The following is a 13,826-nucleotide window of genomic DNA, read 5'->3' as shown; positions in this document are numbered from 1 at the left end:
GTGGAGGCAGATACAATGGCAGCTTTTGGAAAGGCACATGGATATGCAGGGAACGGAGGGATATGGATCACGTTCAGGCAGAGGAGACTGGTTTAATTTGGAGTCAAGAGTCAAGAGTGTTTTATTGTCGTGTGTCCCAGATAGATAAATGAAATTCTTACTTGCTGCAGCACAACACAATATGTAAACATAGTACATTGTAAACTATAGCATAAATGAGAAAAAACATTCAGTGAGTGTATATATAACATACTCATATACACGCATAATTATGCACACAATCACATACATGTACATATCTGTATATATATATATATATATATACACACACTTGTATATATTAGTTTAGAGATACAGCATGGAAACAGGCCATTTCAGCCCACCTAGAAATATCCTGGTAAATGTAAAAATTGTCCCTAGTGGGTGTAGGATAGTGTTAACGTGCGGGGATCGCTGGGCGGCGCGGACCCGGCGGTGCAGCGGTAGAGTTGCTGTCTTACAGTGAATGCAGCGCCGGAGTTCCATCCTGACTACGGGTGCCGTCTGTACGGAGTTTGTACGTTCTCCCCGTGACCTGCGTGGGTTTTCTCTGATATCTTCGGTTTCCTCCCACACTCCAAAGACGTGCAGGTTTGTAGGTTAATTGGCTGGGTAAATGTAAAAATTGTCCCTAGTGGGTGTAGGATAGTGTTAATGTGTGGGGATCGCTGGTCGGCACGGACCTGTTGGGCCGAAGGGCCTGTTTCCACGCTGTATCTCTAAATTAATAAATACAAGTGTGTGTATATATATCTATATATATATATATATATATATATATATGTGTACATGTATATGATTGTATATATGTGTGTGTGTGTGTGTACACGCACAATCATATACATGTACATATCTGTGTCTATGTGTGTGTGTGTGTGGTGCCTGTGTGTATGAGTGTGTGTGCACGTGCGTGTGTGTGTGTGCGCGTGTGTGTTTACACGCACAATCACATACATGTACATATGTGTATATATATCGGGGCGTATTCCGTAGGTCACATAACGGGGAATACGCCCCGATCTTTATCAACGGGGACAGTGTGGAGAGAGTGTCCAGCTTCAAGTTTCTGGGCACTCACATTTCGGAGGACCTCACATAGTCCAATAACACTGCTGCGCTGGTCAAGAAGGCACAACAACGACTGTTCTACCTGAGAACACTGAAGAAGTCTGGTCTACCCCAACAGCTGCTGACGACCTTCTACTGCTGCACCATAGAGAGCATCCTAACGCATGGCATCCCTGTGTGGTACCTCAGCTGCACGGAGGCAGAGAGGAGAACTCTTCAGCGGGTAGTCCGTAGAACTCAGAGGACCATCGGAACACAGCTACCAGCCTTGGAGGGCATCTACAACACACGATGCCTCAGAAAAGCCACCAGCATCCACAAAGACTCTTCACACCCCTGCAACAGTCTGTTCGAACTTCGACCATCGGGCAGACGATACAAGGCCTTCTACGCCCGCACCTCCAGACTCAGGAACAGCTTCATCCCCAGGGCCATAGCTGCTATGAACCGGTCCTGCTGAGCCGGATGGTCACATCGCACAGTGAACCGGCACAGACCTACTTGCACTTTATTCTGTTCTAATTTGTTTCGTTGGGTTGTTGTTGTTTAAATTAATTAATTTATTGCATCGTATGGGAGGCGTATTCCCAATCTCGTTGTACCCCTGTACAATGACAATAAAGATATATTGTATTGCATATACACACACACACACACACACACATATATATATATATACAATCATATACATGTACACATATATATATATATATATATATATATATATATATAGATAGATATATATACACACACTTGTATTTATTAATTTAGAGATACAGCGTGGAAACAGGCCCTTTCGGCCCACCGGATCCGCGCCGCCCAGCGATCCCCGCACACTAACACTATCCTACACCCACTAGGGACAATTTTTACATTTACCCAGCCAATTAACCTACAAACCTGCACGTCTTTGGAGTGTGGGAGGAAACCGAAGATATCGGAGAAAACCCACGCAGGTCACGGGGAGAACGTACAAACTCCGTACGGACGGCGCCCGTAGTCGGGATGGAACCCGGGTCTCCGGCGCTGCATTCGCTGTAAGGCGGCAACTCTACCGCTGCACCACCGGGTCCGTGCCGCCCAGCGATCCCCGCACATTAACACTATCCTACACCCACTAGGGACAATTTTTACATTTACCAGGATATTCCTCGGTGGGCTGAAATGGTCTGTTTCCATGCTGTATCTCTAAACTAATATATACATGTGTGTGTATGTATATATATATATATATATATATATATATATATATATATATATATATATATATATATATATATATACAGATATGTACATGTATGTGATTGTGTGCATATTTATGCGTGTATATGAGTATGTTATATAAACATAGCACAAAAAGTAAGGAAATTTGTGTTTGGTAGATTATTTCTTTGTTGTAACAATGCTTCTTGGCAATAAATCTTATACCGTTGGAAAGCCTGTTTATTTCCCTTTTAAATGGTGCCACATTTGTAAGGAACATGCATTTGTGGGATGAGCAGCAGAGCTGAGTATATGGGTTGCGCCCATGAAAAATGTGCCAAATCTTCTCTGCCAATGCCAAACAGCTTATTCTGCCATTGACTCTTGTTCGGTGTTGTTTGGTGGATTGGATGATTGAAGTCTGAAGAAACAAGACATATTGGCAATTTAACAATTTATTCATTTAATAAACAGGAGCCTCAGTAGCGTGTGGAAGAACCATACACAGCCACAACAGCCTGGCACCTCCTCCTCATGCTGGTCACCAGCCTGGTCACACACTGTTGTGGGATGGCATCCCATTCTTCAACCAGCATTTGTCGTAAGTCAGCCAACGTGGTTGTGTTGGTCACTCTGGCACGAACAGCACGCCCAAGCTGATCCCACAAGTGTTCAATGGGGTTGAGGTCAGGACTGCTGGCAGGCCATTCCATCCTCTCCACTCCCAAATTCTGGAGGTAGTCTCTGAGAAACCCTGCTCTGTGGGGGCGAGCATTGTCATCTTGGAGGATAGAGTTCGGTCCCAGACTGTGGAGATATGGGATTGCCACTGGTTGCAGAATCTCATCTCGATATCTCTCTGCATTGAGATTGCCTCCAATGATGACAAGCCTCATCTTTCCAGTGAGGGAGATGCCGCCCCACACCATCATGCTGCCTCCACCAAAAGATGTTACTCTATCGGTGCAGCAATCAGCATAGCGTTCTCCGCGTCTTCTCCACACTTTGACCCTATGATCCAACTGCCGTAGGCAGAATCTGGGCTCATCGCTGAACATAACGTTCCTCCACATGTTCAGGTTCCAGTGCACGTGTTGCTGACACCAGCGCAAACGGGCCTGACGGTGAAGGGCAGTCATGGCAGGCCTCCTGGCAGCCCTATGAGACCAGAGATTGGCTGCGTGCAGTCTGTTCCGAATTGTCTGGGCAGAGAGCCGTCGGCCATATCGTCCTGCAAACCTTGACTGCAAATCTGTAGAAGACAGCCTACGGTTCCTAAGTGCTGACTGGGTGAGGAAACGGTCTTCTTCGGGTGTCGTCTTCTTGGGACGCCCACTTCGCGGCCTGTCTCTGACATCCCCCGTTATATGGAACTTGGCCTTCACTTTGGAGATGGTACTAGGGCTCACTCCAAATAATGCCGCAACTTGGTTTTGCGGAACACCAGCTTGAAGTTGCCCCATCGCACGGGCCCTATCCAGATCAGTCAAACGTGGCATGCCGATTCTTGGAGCAGACACCTACTGACCGCTGTAGCAGGGCCCATGCTCACAGATGCTGCCAATCAGGTGCCAATCAGTGACCTGATTGTCAGCACCTGGGGGTACCAGAAGCTCAAAACAAGAGTCAATAGCAACAGCAGAATAAGCTGATTTATTCACAAAATGCTGGAGTAACTCAGCAGGTCAGGCAGCATCTCGGGAGAGAAGGAATGGGTGACGTTTCGGGTCGAGACCCTTCCAGCATCTGCAGTTATTTTCTTATACAGCAGAATAAGCTGTTTGGCATTGGCAGAGAGGATTTGGCACATTTTTCATGGGCGCAACCCATATACTCAGCTCTGCTGCTCATCCCACAAATGCATGTTCCTTACAAATGTGGCACCATTTAAAAGGGAAATAAACAGGCTTTCCAACGGTATAAGATTTATTGCCAAGAAGCATTGTTACAACAAAGAAATAATCTACCAAACACAAATTTCCTTACTTTTTGTGTTATGTTTATATACAGTCACTGAACATTTTTTCTCGTTTATGATATTGTTTACAGTGTACTATGTTTACATGTTCTGTTGTGCTGCAGCAAGTAACAATGTCATTGTTCCATCTGGGACACGTGACAATAAAACACACTTCTCTTGACTCTTGACTCCAAGTTAAACTAATCTCCTCTGCCTACCCTTTTATATATACACACACACACACACACACACACACGCACACACACGCACACACACGTACACACACACACACACACACGCACACATACACACACGCACACGCACACGCGCACACACACACACGCACACACACACGCACACACACACATACACACATACACACACACCCACACACACGCGCACACACACACGTATATATATATATATATATATTTATACACACACACACATATTTATTTATACATACACACACACACATAAATATATATACATATACATATATACACACACACACACACATACATATAAATATATATACATACACATATATACACATAAATATATATACATACACACGCACACACATACACATAAATATATATACATATACATATACACACACATACACATATAAATGTATATACATAAACATAAACACATAAAAAAATAAACAACTAATTATAGTGCAAAAAGACGAAACCAATGCCCCTAAGCCTATGTAGTTCAGAACTTATTTGGAGGGTGTTAGGTCATGTTCGGCAGGGACATTGCGGGCCGAAGGGCCTGCTCCTGTGTTGTACTGCTCTCTGATCTACTCAAATAAAATGCTCGCTACCCTTCCTTGAGTCCCTGCGTACTTCAGCTCTGAGAAGGGAGAAGAGATATGAACTCCGCCGCAATCAAAAAGAAGATTAATTCCCATCAAAGACCAAAAAGGTCATGTTTTTTAATTAACTCAAATGCCAAGAGTGGAGGTGAACTCTGGGCTGAATCCATTACAAATAAGTTAGGCAAATAGTTTGCAGAAAATAGCATTGTTCTCTAATGAAACTGACACTGAGATAAATATTTCTCCCCTCTGGGTGGGTGTATCGCCTCCTAAGGCCCTTATGAAAAAAAAATCTTCATGCCCTAATGAATCTACTAGTTATGATGGAGCTTCTCAACATGCAGACGACTCTGGTTGTTGATACAACAGGTCTTGAATGTTAAAATGAATGGGTGGCAGGGAGGGAGAGAGGGGGAGAGGGGGCGAGGGGGAAGGGGGAGAGGGGGAGAGGGGGGAGGGGGGGAGAGGGGGAAGAGGGGGAGAGGGGGAGAGGGGGAGAGGGGGAGAGGGGGAGAGGGGGAGTGGGGGAGGGAGGGAGGGGAAGAGGGGGAGGGGGAGAGGGGGAGAGGGTGAGAGGGGGAGAGGGGGAGAGGGGGAGAGGGGAGAGGGAGGGAGAGGGGGAGAGGGAGAAGGGGAGAAGGGGAGAGGGGAGAGGGGAGAGGGGAGAGGGGGAGAGGGAGAGAGGGGAGAGGGGGAGTCAGGAAAACACAAACTGCTGGAGGAAGTTGATGGGTCAGGCAGAATCTCTGGATAGAAGGAATGGGTGATGTTTCGGGTCAAGATGCTTCTTCAGACCGATCTATGACAGGCAGACTGACTGATGACTGAAGTGTCTCGACCCGAAACGTCACCCATTCCTTCTCTCCAGAGATGCTGCCTGACCTGCTGAGTTACTCCACCATTTTGTGTCTATATTCAGTTTAAACCAGCATCTGCAGTTCCTTCCTACACATGTATGTATATATATATTTAAAAATAATATACATGCATATATTTTATATATATGTGTGTGTGTGTGTGTGTGTGTGTGTGCGTGCGTGTGTGTACGTGTGTGTGCGTGCGCGTGTGTGTGTGTGTGTGTAATATATGCATGTTATACACCGATCAGCCAAAACATTCTGACCACTGACAGGCGAAGTGAATAACATTGATTACCTTGTTACAATGGCACCTGTCAAGGGGTGGGATATATTAGGCAGCAAGTGTACAGTCAGTTCTTGAAGTTGATGTGTTGGATGCAGGAGAAATGGGCAGGAGTAAAGACCTGAGCGACTTTGACAAGGGCCAAATTGTTATGGCCAGACGACTGGGTCAGAGCATCTGTGAAACGGCAAGGCTAGTGGGGTGCTCCCGGTCAGCAGTGGTGAGTACCTACCGACAGTGGTCCGAGGAGGGACAAACTACAAACCGGCGACAGACAGGGTGTTGGGCGCCCAAGGCTCATCGATGCGCGAGGGCAACGAAGGCTATCCCGTCTGGTCCGAACCGACAGAAGGTCGACTGTGGCACAAGTCACAGAAAATGTTAATGGCGGTCACGGGAGGAATGTGTCACAATACACAGTGCATCGCACCCTGCTGCGTACGGGGCTGCACACGGAGGACCAACAGCATATTAAGCAGGTGGTCACAATGTTTTGGCTCATCAGGTCAGAATGTTTTGGCTGATCGGTGTATACACACACTGAACTTTTTTTCTCGTTTATTATATTGTTTCTAGGGCACTATGTTTACATATTCTGTTGTGCAGCTGCAGGTAAGAATTTCATTGTTCCATCTGGGACATAGAAATATTGAAACATAGAAAATAGGTGCAGGAGGAGGCCATTTTGGCCCTTCGAGCCAGCACCGCCATTCATTGTGATCATGGCTGATCATCCACAATACGTTAATGAAACACTCTTGACTCTCTTAAGTCTAACTCTCGTGCAAGTACAAAATAATACAAATGAACTAAACATCTTTGCAGTGACTCTGGCTACAGACCAAAGATAATAGAGCAGAGCAAGATAGACCACTCGACCCTAAAACCGTAGTGCGTCACGGCGGCCATTTTAGTGGGCAGAAGGTTGCAGAAACATTTAAAAAGAAAAATAACAACAATCTGTGAATTGATAGATGAGATATATTCTGCATTTTAACGGTATCATCACACATACTGTTCCCCCACAACACTGATTACACTGCGAGAGGCGGGTTTTGCTTACTAAAATGGCGGACGTTACGCTCCTTTGCGTACTATAATAATAATAATAATAATAATACATTTAATTTATATAGCGCTTTTCAGGAAACTCAAAGACGCTTTACAGAGCGAACAAGACATAAAAACAAACAAACAAACAGACGAACTATCCTGACGGAGAAGCGGTGAACAAATATCGCCAGCGTCCTCTCACGTCAGGGTCCGGCAGTAGACAATAAAGAACACAAGACACACAATTACAATTTTAACACAAACAGCCATCACAGTGATTGCTCCAGGCACACCCTCACTGTGATGGAAGGCAAAGAAAAGTCTTATCTCCTCCTCATTCTTCTCCCGTGGTGACACGAGGCGATCGAGGCTCCCAACTTTTGAATCCCTCACCGGGCGATGGAAAGTCCCAGGCTGAGCCGAGCAGGCCGATGAAGGTCCTGAGCCCCCACCGGGCGATTGAAAAGTGCCGCGGCCGAGCCACGCAGGGCGATGAAGGGCCTGCGAGCGGGTCGATCGAACCTCGCGCTCCGGGGCGGTCGAAGCTGCTACGGCTGGAGCTCCCGAAAGCCGGTCGCCAGCCAGGGACCTGCGAACTCCCGATGTTGCGGTCTGCAGGGCCCACGGCCGAAGCCTCCGAGATGGTAAGTCCAGGACCTGCGACCGGAGTCTTCAAGGTCGATCCCAGCCGGAGGCCGCCGACTCCACGGTGTTAGGCCGTAGCACGAACGGAGATACGACACGATAAAGGTCGCATCTCCGTTGAGGAGGAGATTGAAAAAGAGGTTTCCCCCACCCCCCCCCCCACCACCCCCCCACATATACAGAGCTAAAAATAAATCAAAACATACATTTAAACGATGACAATAGACAAAAAACAAAAAAAGACAGACAGACTGCCGGTGAGCCGCAGCTGCACAACGCAGCCACGCCCCTACACATCAGTACAGGCGATTTCAACGGAGTGGTCCATCTTGCTCCTCTAGTAGCTTTGGTTGCTTACTAAAATGGCGGACGTTACGCTCCTTTGCGTACTACACTTCAGTACAGGCGATTTCGACGGAGTGGTCCATCTTGCTCCTCTAGTATCTTTGGTTGCTTACTAAAATGGCGGACGTTACGCTCCTTTGCGTACTACACTTCAGTACAGGCGATTTCGACGGAGTGGTCCATCCTGCTCCTCTAGTATCTTTGGTTGCTTACTAAAATGGCCGTCGTTACGCTCCTTTGCGTACTACACTTCAGTACAGGCGATCTCGACGGAGTGGGCCATCCTGCTCCTCTAGTATCTTTGGTTGCTTACTAAAATGGCCGTCGTTACGCTCCTTTGCGTACTACACTTCAGTACAGGCGATCTCGACGGAGTGGGCCATCCTGCTCCTCTAGTATCTTTGCTTTTGGCTGACAGCCAAAGTCTCTCTTAAGCAGCAGGGTCGCAATATTTCCAGTTCAACCTCTAGTCACACACCAGCCATTATCCCGTAAACATAATCCCTGATTGCTGCAATTAAACCAATAAATACCGATGATTATTGTAATTGCTCCATGTGCTTGCATTTAGTTTGACCTTTCAAGCAGACCTTTTAATTACTTCATCAGTTTTGTAACGTGTTCACAGGCTTCTGGTTCTTTATCTCTTTGCTTCATTGAAACCAGCTTGGGATTCATAAACTTTAAAGCAAGCACCAGCCTTTAATTTTACATCTGTCCCATCCATTGCCTTGTAAGACTGGATAGACTCGGCTTGTACTCGCTGGAATTTAGAAGACTGAGGGGGGATCTTATAGAAACATATAAAATTCTTAAGGGGTTGGACAGGCTAGATGCGGGAAGATTGTTCCCGGTGTTGGGGAAGTCCAGAACAAGGGGTCACAGTTTAAGGATAAGGGGGAAGTCTTTTAGGACCGAGATGAGAACGTTTTTTTTTCACACACAGAGTGGTGAATCTGTGGAATTCTCTGCCACAGAAGGTAGTTGAGGCCAGTTCACTGGCTATATTTAAGAGGGAGTTAGATGTGGCCCTTGTGGCTAAAGGGATCAGGGGGTATGGAGAGAAGGCAGGTACAGGATACTGAGTTGGATGATCAGCCATGATCATATTGAATGGCGGTGCGTACAGGCTCGAAGGGCCGAATGGCCTACTCCTGCACCTATTTTCTATGTTTCTATGTTTCTATTTCACCATTGCAACCGTGGGCGGTCTCGGTGGCGCAGCGGTGGAGTCGCTGCCTCACGGCGTCAGGGACCCGGGTTCCATCCTGACCGCGGTTGCCGTCCGCACGGAGTCTCGTGCGTTCTCCCCGTGACCCGCGCGTGGGTTTTCTCCGGGCGCTCCGCGCACACACACACACACACAAAATATATGCATGTATATGTTTAAAAAATATATATATACATACATGTGTAGGAAGGAACTGCAGATGCTGGTTTAAACTGAAGATAGACACAAAGTGCTAGAGTAACTCAGTGGGTCAGGCAGCATCTGTGGAGAACATGGATGGGTGACGTTTCACAGAGTGCTGGAGTAACTCAGCGGGTCAGGCAGCATCTCTGGAGAACATGGATGGGTGACATTTGGGGTCGAGACCCTTCTTAGGTCTGATTGTAGGGTCCCGACCCGAAAGGTCACCTTTCCATGTTCTCCAGAGATGCTGGCTGGCCTTCCGAGTTACTCCAGCGGTATGAGTGTTTAAGAATTTCATTGTTCTGTTTGGGGATTTGTGACAGTAAACCGCTGTGGACTAGAGGAAGGATATTTCCACTGCTCAGCCGCTTTGACAGATATGAAGCTCCAGGCTATTCTCCCGCTAACGGCTGAACTTTGAGTCAGTTGAGGCAGAGGTTTAGCTTTAGGTTTATTATTGGCACGTGTACTGAGGTACAGTGAAAAGCTTTGTTCTGAAAGCTACCCAATGATATATGATAATACTATATACTAAAACTCTTGTTTGTTTGTTTGTTTGTTTGTTCCTGAACTACAGTCAAAACGGTACACGATAGCGCGACAATTTTAGGCCCACTTTACTCACCGTCGTCCCTTTGGTGCTAATGGAAGAAGTTTCATTGAAATCAGTGTTATATTTTTAAAGCTGTTCACATTTTAAAGTTTAAATCGATTAAGGGAGGGAGGGAGAATGGAGGAGGGGGGTTGGAGGTGGGGGGGAGGGAGGGAGGGAGGATAAGGGGGGGTTTAGAGGGTGGAGTGGGGTGGAGGGGAAAGGGGGAGGGGAGGGGGATGTGGGATGGAGGGGGGGAGGGGATGGGAGGGAGGGGGTGGGGAGGGTAGGGTGAGGGGAGAGGAGAGGGTGCTGCACCAATGCAGGAGAGGTTTGGGCCCAACGGGTCCACTTGGTCTAGTACTATATATAAATACAATCAGGCCAAACTCAAGTTCACTAGGTCGAGCAAAGGGGAAGATACAGAGTGCATAATATAGTTCTCAGCATTGTAACGCACCAGTTCCACAGACAAAGTCCAATGTCCGCAATGGAGTAGAGGTGAATCGGGCAGTGCCCTAGCTTATGGAAGGGCCGTTCAGAAGCCTGATAACAGAGGGGGAGAAGCTGTTCCTGAGTCTGGTGGTGCGCACTTTCAAGCTTCTGTACCTTCTGCCGGACGGGAGTGGGGAGAAAAAGGGACTACTCTTTCCCTGCTTCCAGCAATTCTCCCATTCCTGAATCCCTCTTTCCCCCTTCCATCCACATTTCTCGCTCTGGCTTCGCATTTTCTCAATGAAACATGTAAGATTATTAAGGGGTTGGACACGTTAGAGGCAGGAAACATGTTCCCAATGTTGGGGGAGTCCAGAACAAGGGGCCCCAGTTTACGAATAAGGGGTAGGCTATTTAGAACTGAGATGAGGAAAAACGTTTTCAGTCAGAGAGTTGTGAATCTGTGGAATTCTCTGCCTCAGAAGGCAGTGGAGGCCAATTCTCTGAATGCATTCAAGAGAGAGCTGGATAGAGCTCTTAAGGATAGCGGAGTCAGGGGGTATGGGGAGAAGGCAGGAACGGGGTACTGATTGAGAATGATCAGCCATGATCACATTGAATGGCGGTGCTGGCTCGGAGGGCCGAGTGGCCTCCTCCTCCACCTATTGTCTATTTTCAGTTCCTGAGTCTGGTGGTGCATGTTATCTCTGAGCACTGTGTTTACCGACCTGTTAGCCTGCTGCATGTTAAGAATACCATTAATCTCTTTTGGTACGTACACGCCAATTAAACACTTGCCTCTTGGCAGAGAGGGATTTGGAATTAACGCACCAGAATGTGATTAGTGTAGATAGACACAATGGTCGGCATCGACACAAGGGGCTGAAGGGCCTGCTTCTCCGCTTTACAACTCCATACTCTGTACTCTATACAACACTGAGCCCGGATAGCTCAGTCGGTAGAGCATCAGACTTTTAATCTGAGGGTCCAGGGTTCAAGTCCCTGTTCGGGCGATTACTTTTCGAGTGGCACAGTGGTAGAGTGACCTGGGTTTGGTCCACACTAACTCTTTGTTTGTTTGTACGTTCTACTTAGAGTGTTGCGTTCAGTTCTGGGCACCATGTTGGAGGAAAGATGTCGTCAAGCTGGAAAGGGTGCGGAGAAGATTTACGAGGATGTTGCCAGGACTAGAGGGTGTGAGTTACAGGGAGAGGTTGAGCAGGCTGGGTCTGTATTCCTTGGAGCGCAGGAGGATGAGGGGTGATCTTGTAGAGGTGCACAAAATCATGAGAGGAATAGATCGGGTAGACGCACAGTCTCTTGCCCAGAGACATCAGACATCAGACTGGCAAAGTCCTCAAGCGAGACTTTGTATACAAAATCATGAGAGGAATAGATCGGGTAGACGCACAGAGTCTCTTGCCCAGAATAGGGGAATCGAGGACCAGAGGACATAGAGCTGGCAGCCTCCAGGGCTCTGGTTCGCAGAGCCCGCGGACCGGACTTCCCATCAGCGGAGCCGGCCGTCCTCGGAGGCTGCAGGAGCGGCTGCGACTCGCCATAGGCTCGGGCCGCGTGGACGCTGACATCGGGAGCTCCGGCAGCGGCAGCGTCTTCGCCCGCCCCGGATCGCGGGGCTTGGGTCGGCCCGCCGCGGACATTTCACCGTCCGGTGCGGCCTGAAATAGGCCGCGGGATTTTCTCTGCTTGACGGGGGCTTCAATGTCGGGAGCCACGACCGCCCAGACGTGCAGCAACAGCGGCAGCGGCAGCGTGTTCGCCCGCACCGGATCGCGGGGCTTGGGTCGGCCCGCTGCGGACCTTTCACCGTCCGGCGCGACCTGGAACGTGGCAACGACACCAGCCTGACCGCGGGAGAAGACGGCAGGGGAAGGGAAAAGACATTCTGGCATTCCATCACAGTGAGGAGGGGACTGGAGGAGACTCACTGTGATGGATGGTTCTTTTTTTTGTGCGTTGGGTGGGGTTGTGTAATTTGTTTGTTTTATTGCTTTTATTATTGGACTGTGGGTAACTAAATTTCGTCCAAAAGGATGACAAATAAAGATATCTTGAATCTCTTGAATCTCTTGAATCTTGAGGTTCAAGGTGAAGGGGAAAAGATTTAATAGGAATCTGAGGGGTAACTTTTTCAAACAGAGGGTGGTGGGTGTATGGAACAAGCTGCCAGTGGAGGTAGTTGAGGGATTGGACACATTAGAGGCAGTAAACATGTTCCCAATGTTGGGGGAGTCCAGAACCAGGGGCCACAGTTTAAGAATAAGGGGTAGGCCATTTAGAACGGAGATGAGGAAAAACTTTTTCAGTCAGAGAGTTGAGAGTTCAGGCTGGGACTATCCCATCGTTTAAGAAACAGTTAGACAGGTACATGGATAGGACAGGTTTGGAGGGATATGGGCCAAACGAAGACAGTGTAGCTGGGACATGTTGGCTGGTGTGGGCAAGTTGGGCTGAAGGGCCTGTTTCCACACTGATTTTATGACTCTATAACTGTGACTAACGAAGCGAAAACGATTATTGGGCCCGTTCTGTGGCACCACGTTTTGCTATGTGCTTTTTCAGTGATCTTGTCGTAGAGTCTTCGAGCTGTACAGCAAGGAAACAGGCCCTTCGGCCCATCACGTCCGTGCCGACCAATTTGGCATTCTGGGCCAGTCCCACCCACCTTCATTTTGCCCAGAGCCCTTGAATCCCTTCCCTCTAAGCATGTTATAAGCCAGTAAAACTGTAGTGCGGTAACTGTGTCGATAGTTTAATGATGCACAGCAACGACTTAATGGGTTGGAAATGCAGAGGTCTGAGAGTTTGGAAGAAAATTGCGATAATTAACTCTGCAAAGAAAATGAGCAAAGACACCTTAGCAGAAGGTAGACACTAAAAGCTGGAGTAACTCAGTGGGACAGGCAGCATCTCCGGAGAGAAGGAATGGGTGACGTTTCGGGTCGAGTCCCTTCTTCAGACTGAGGGTCAGGGGAAAGGGAAGTGATGTGGATACAATAGACAATCGGTGCAGGAGGAGGCCATTCGGCCCTTCGAGCCTGTACGCACCGCCATTCAATATGATCATGGCTGATCATCC

General features: G+C 47.9%; 1 non-coding gene across 1 annotated transcript; it reads left to right on the top strand.

Annotated features, from left to right (window-relative positions):
• Positions 1-11,666: 11,666 nt before the first annotated feature.
• Positions 11,667-11,739, top strand: trnak-uuu (transfer RNA lysine (anticodon UUU)). The gene has a single exon. It is a non-coding gene; the product is annotated as a tRNA-Lys (tRNA).
• The last annotated feature ends 2,087 nt before the right edge of the window (positions 11,740-13,826 follow it).

Source organism: Rhinoraja longicauda, chromosome 5, assembly GCF_053455715.1.
Source record: "Rhinoraja longicauda isolate Sanriku21f chromosome 5, sRhiLon1.1, whole genome shotgun sequence".
NCBI lineage: Eukaryota > Metazoa > Chordata > Chondrichthyes > Rajiformes > Arhynchobatidae > Rhinoraja > Rhinoraja longicauda.
This window is presented reverse-complemented; position numbering and strand designations above follow the sequence as displayed.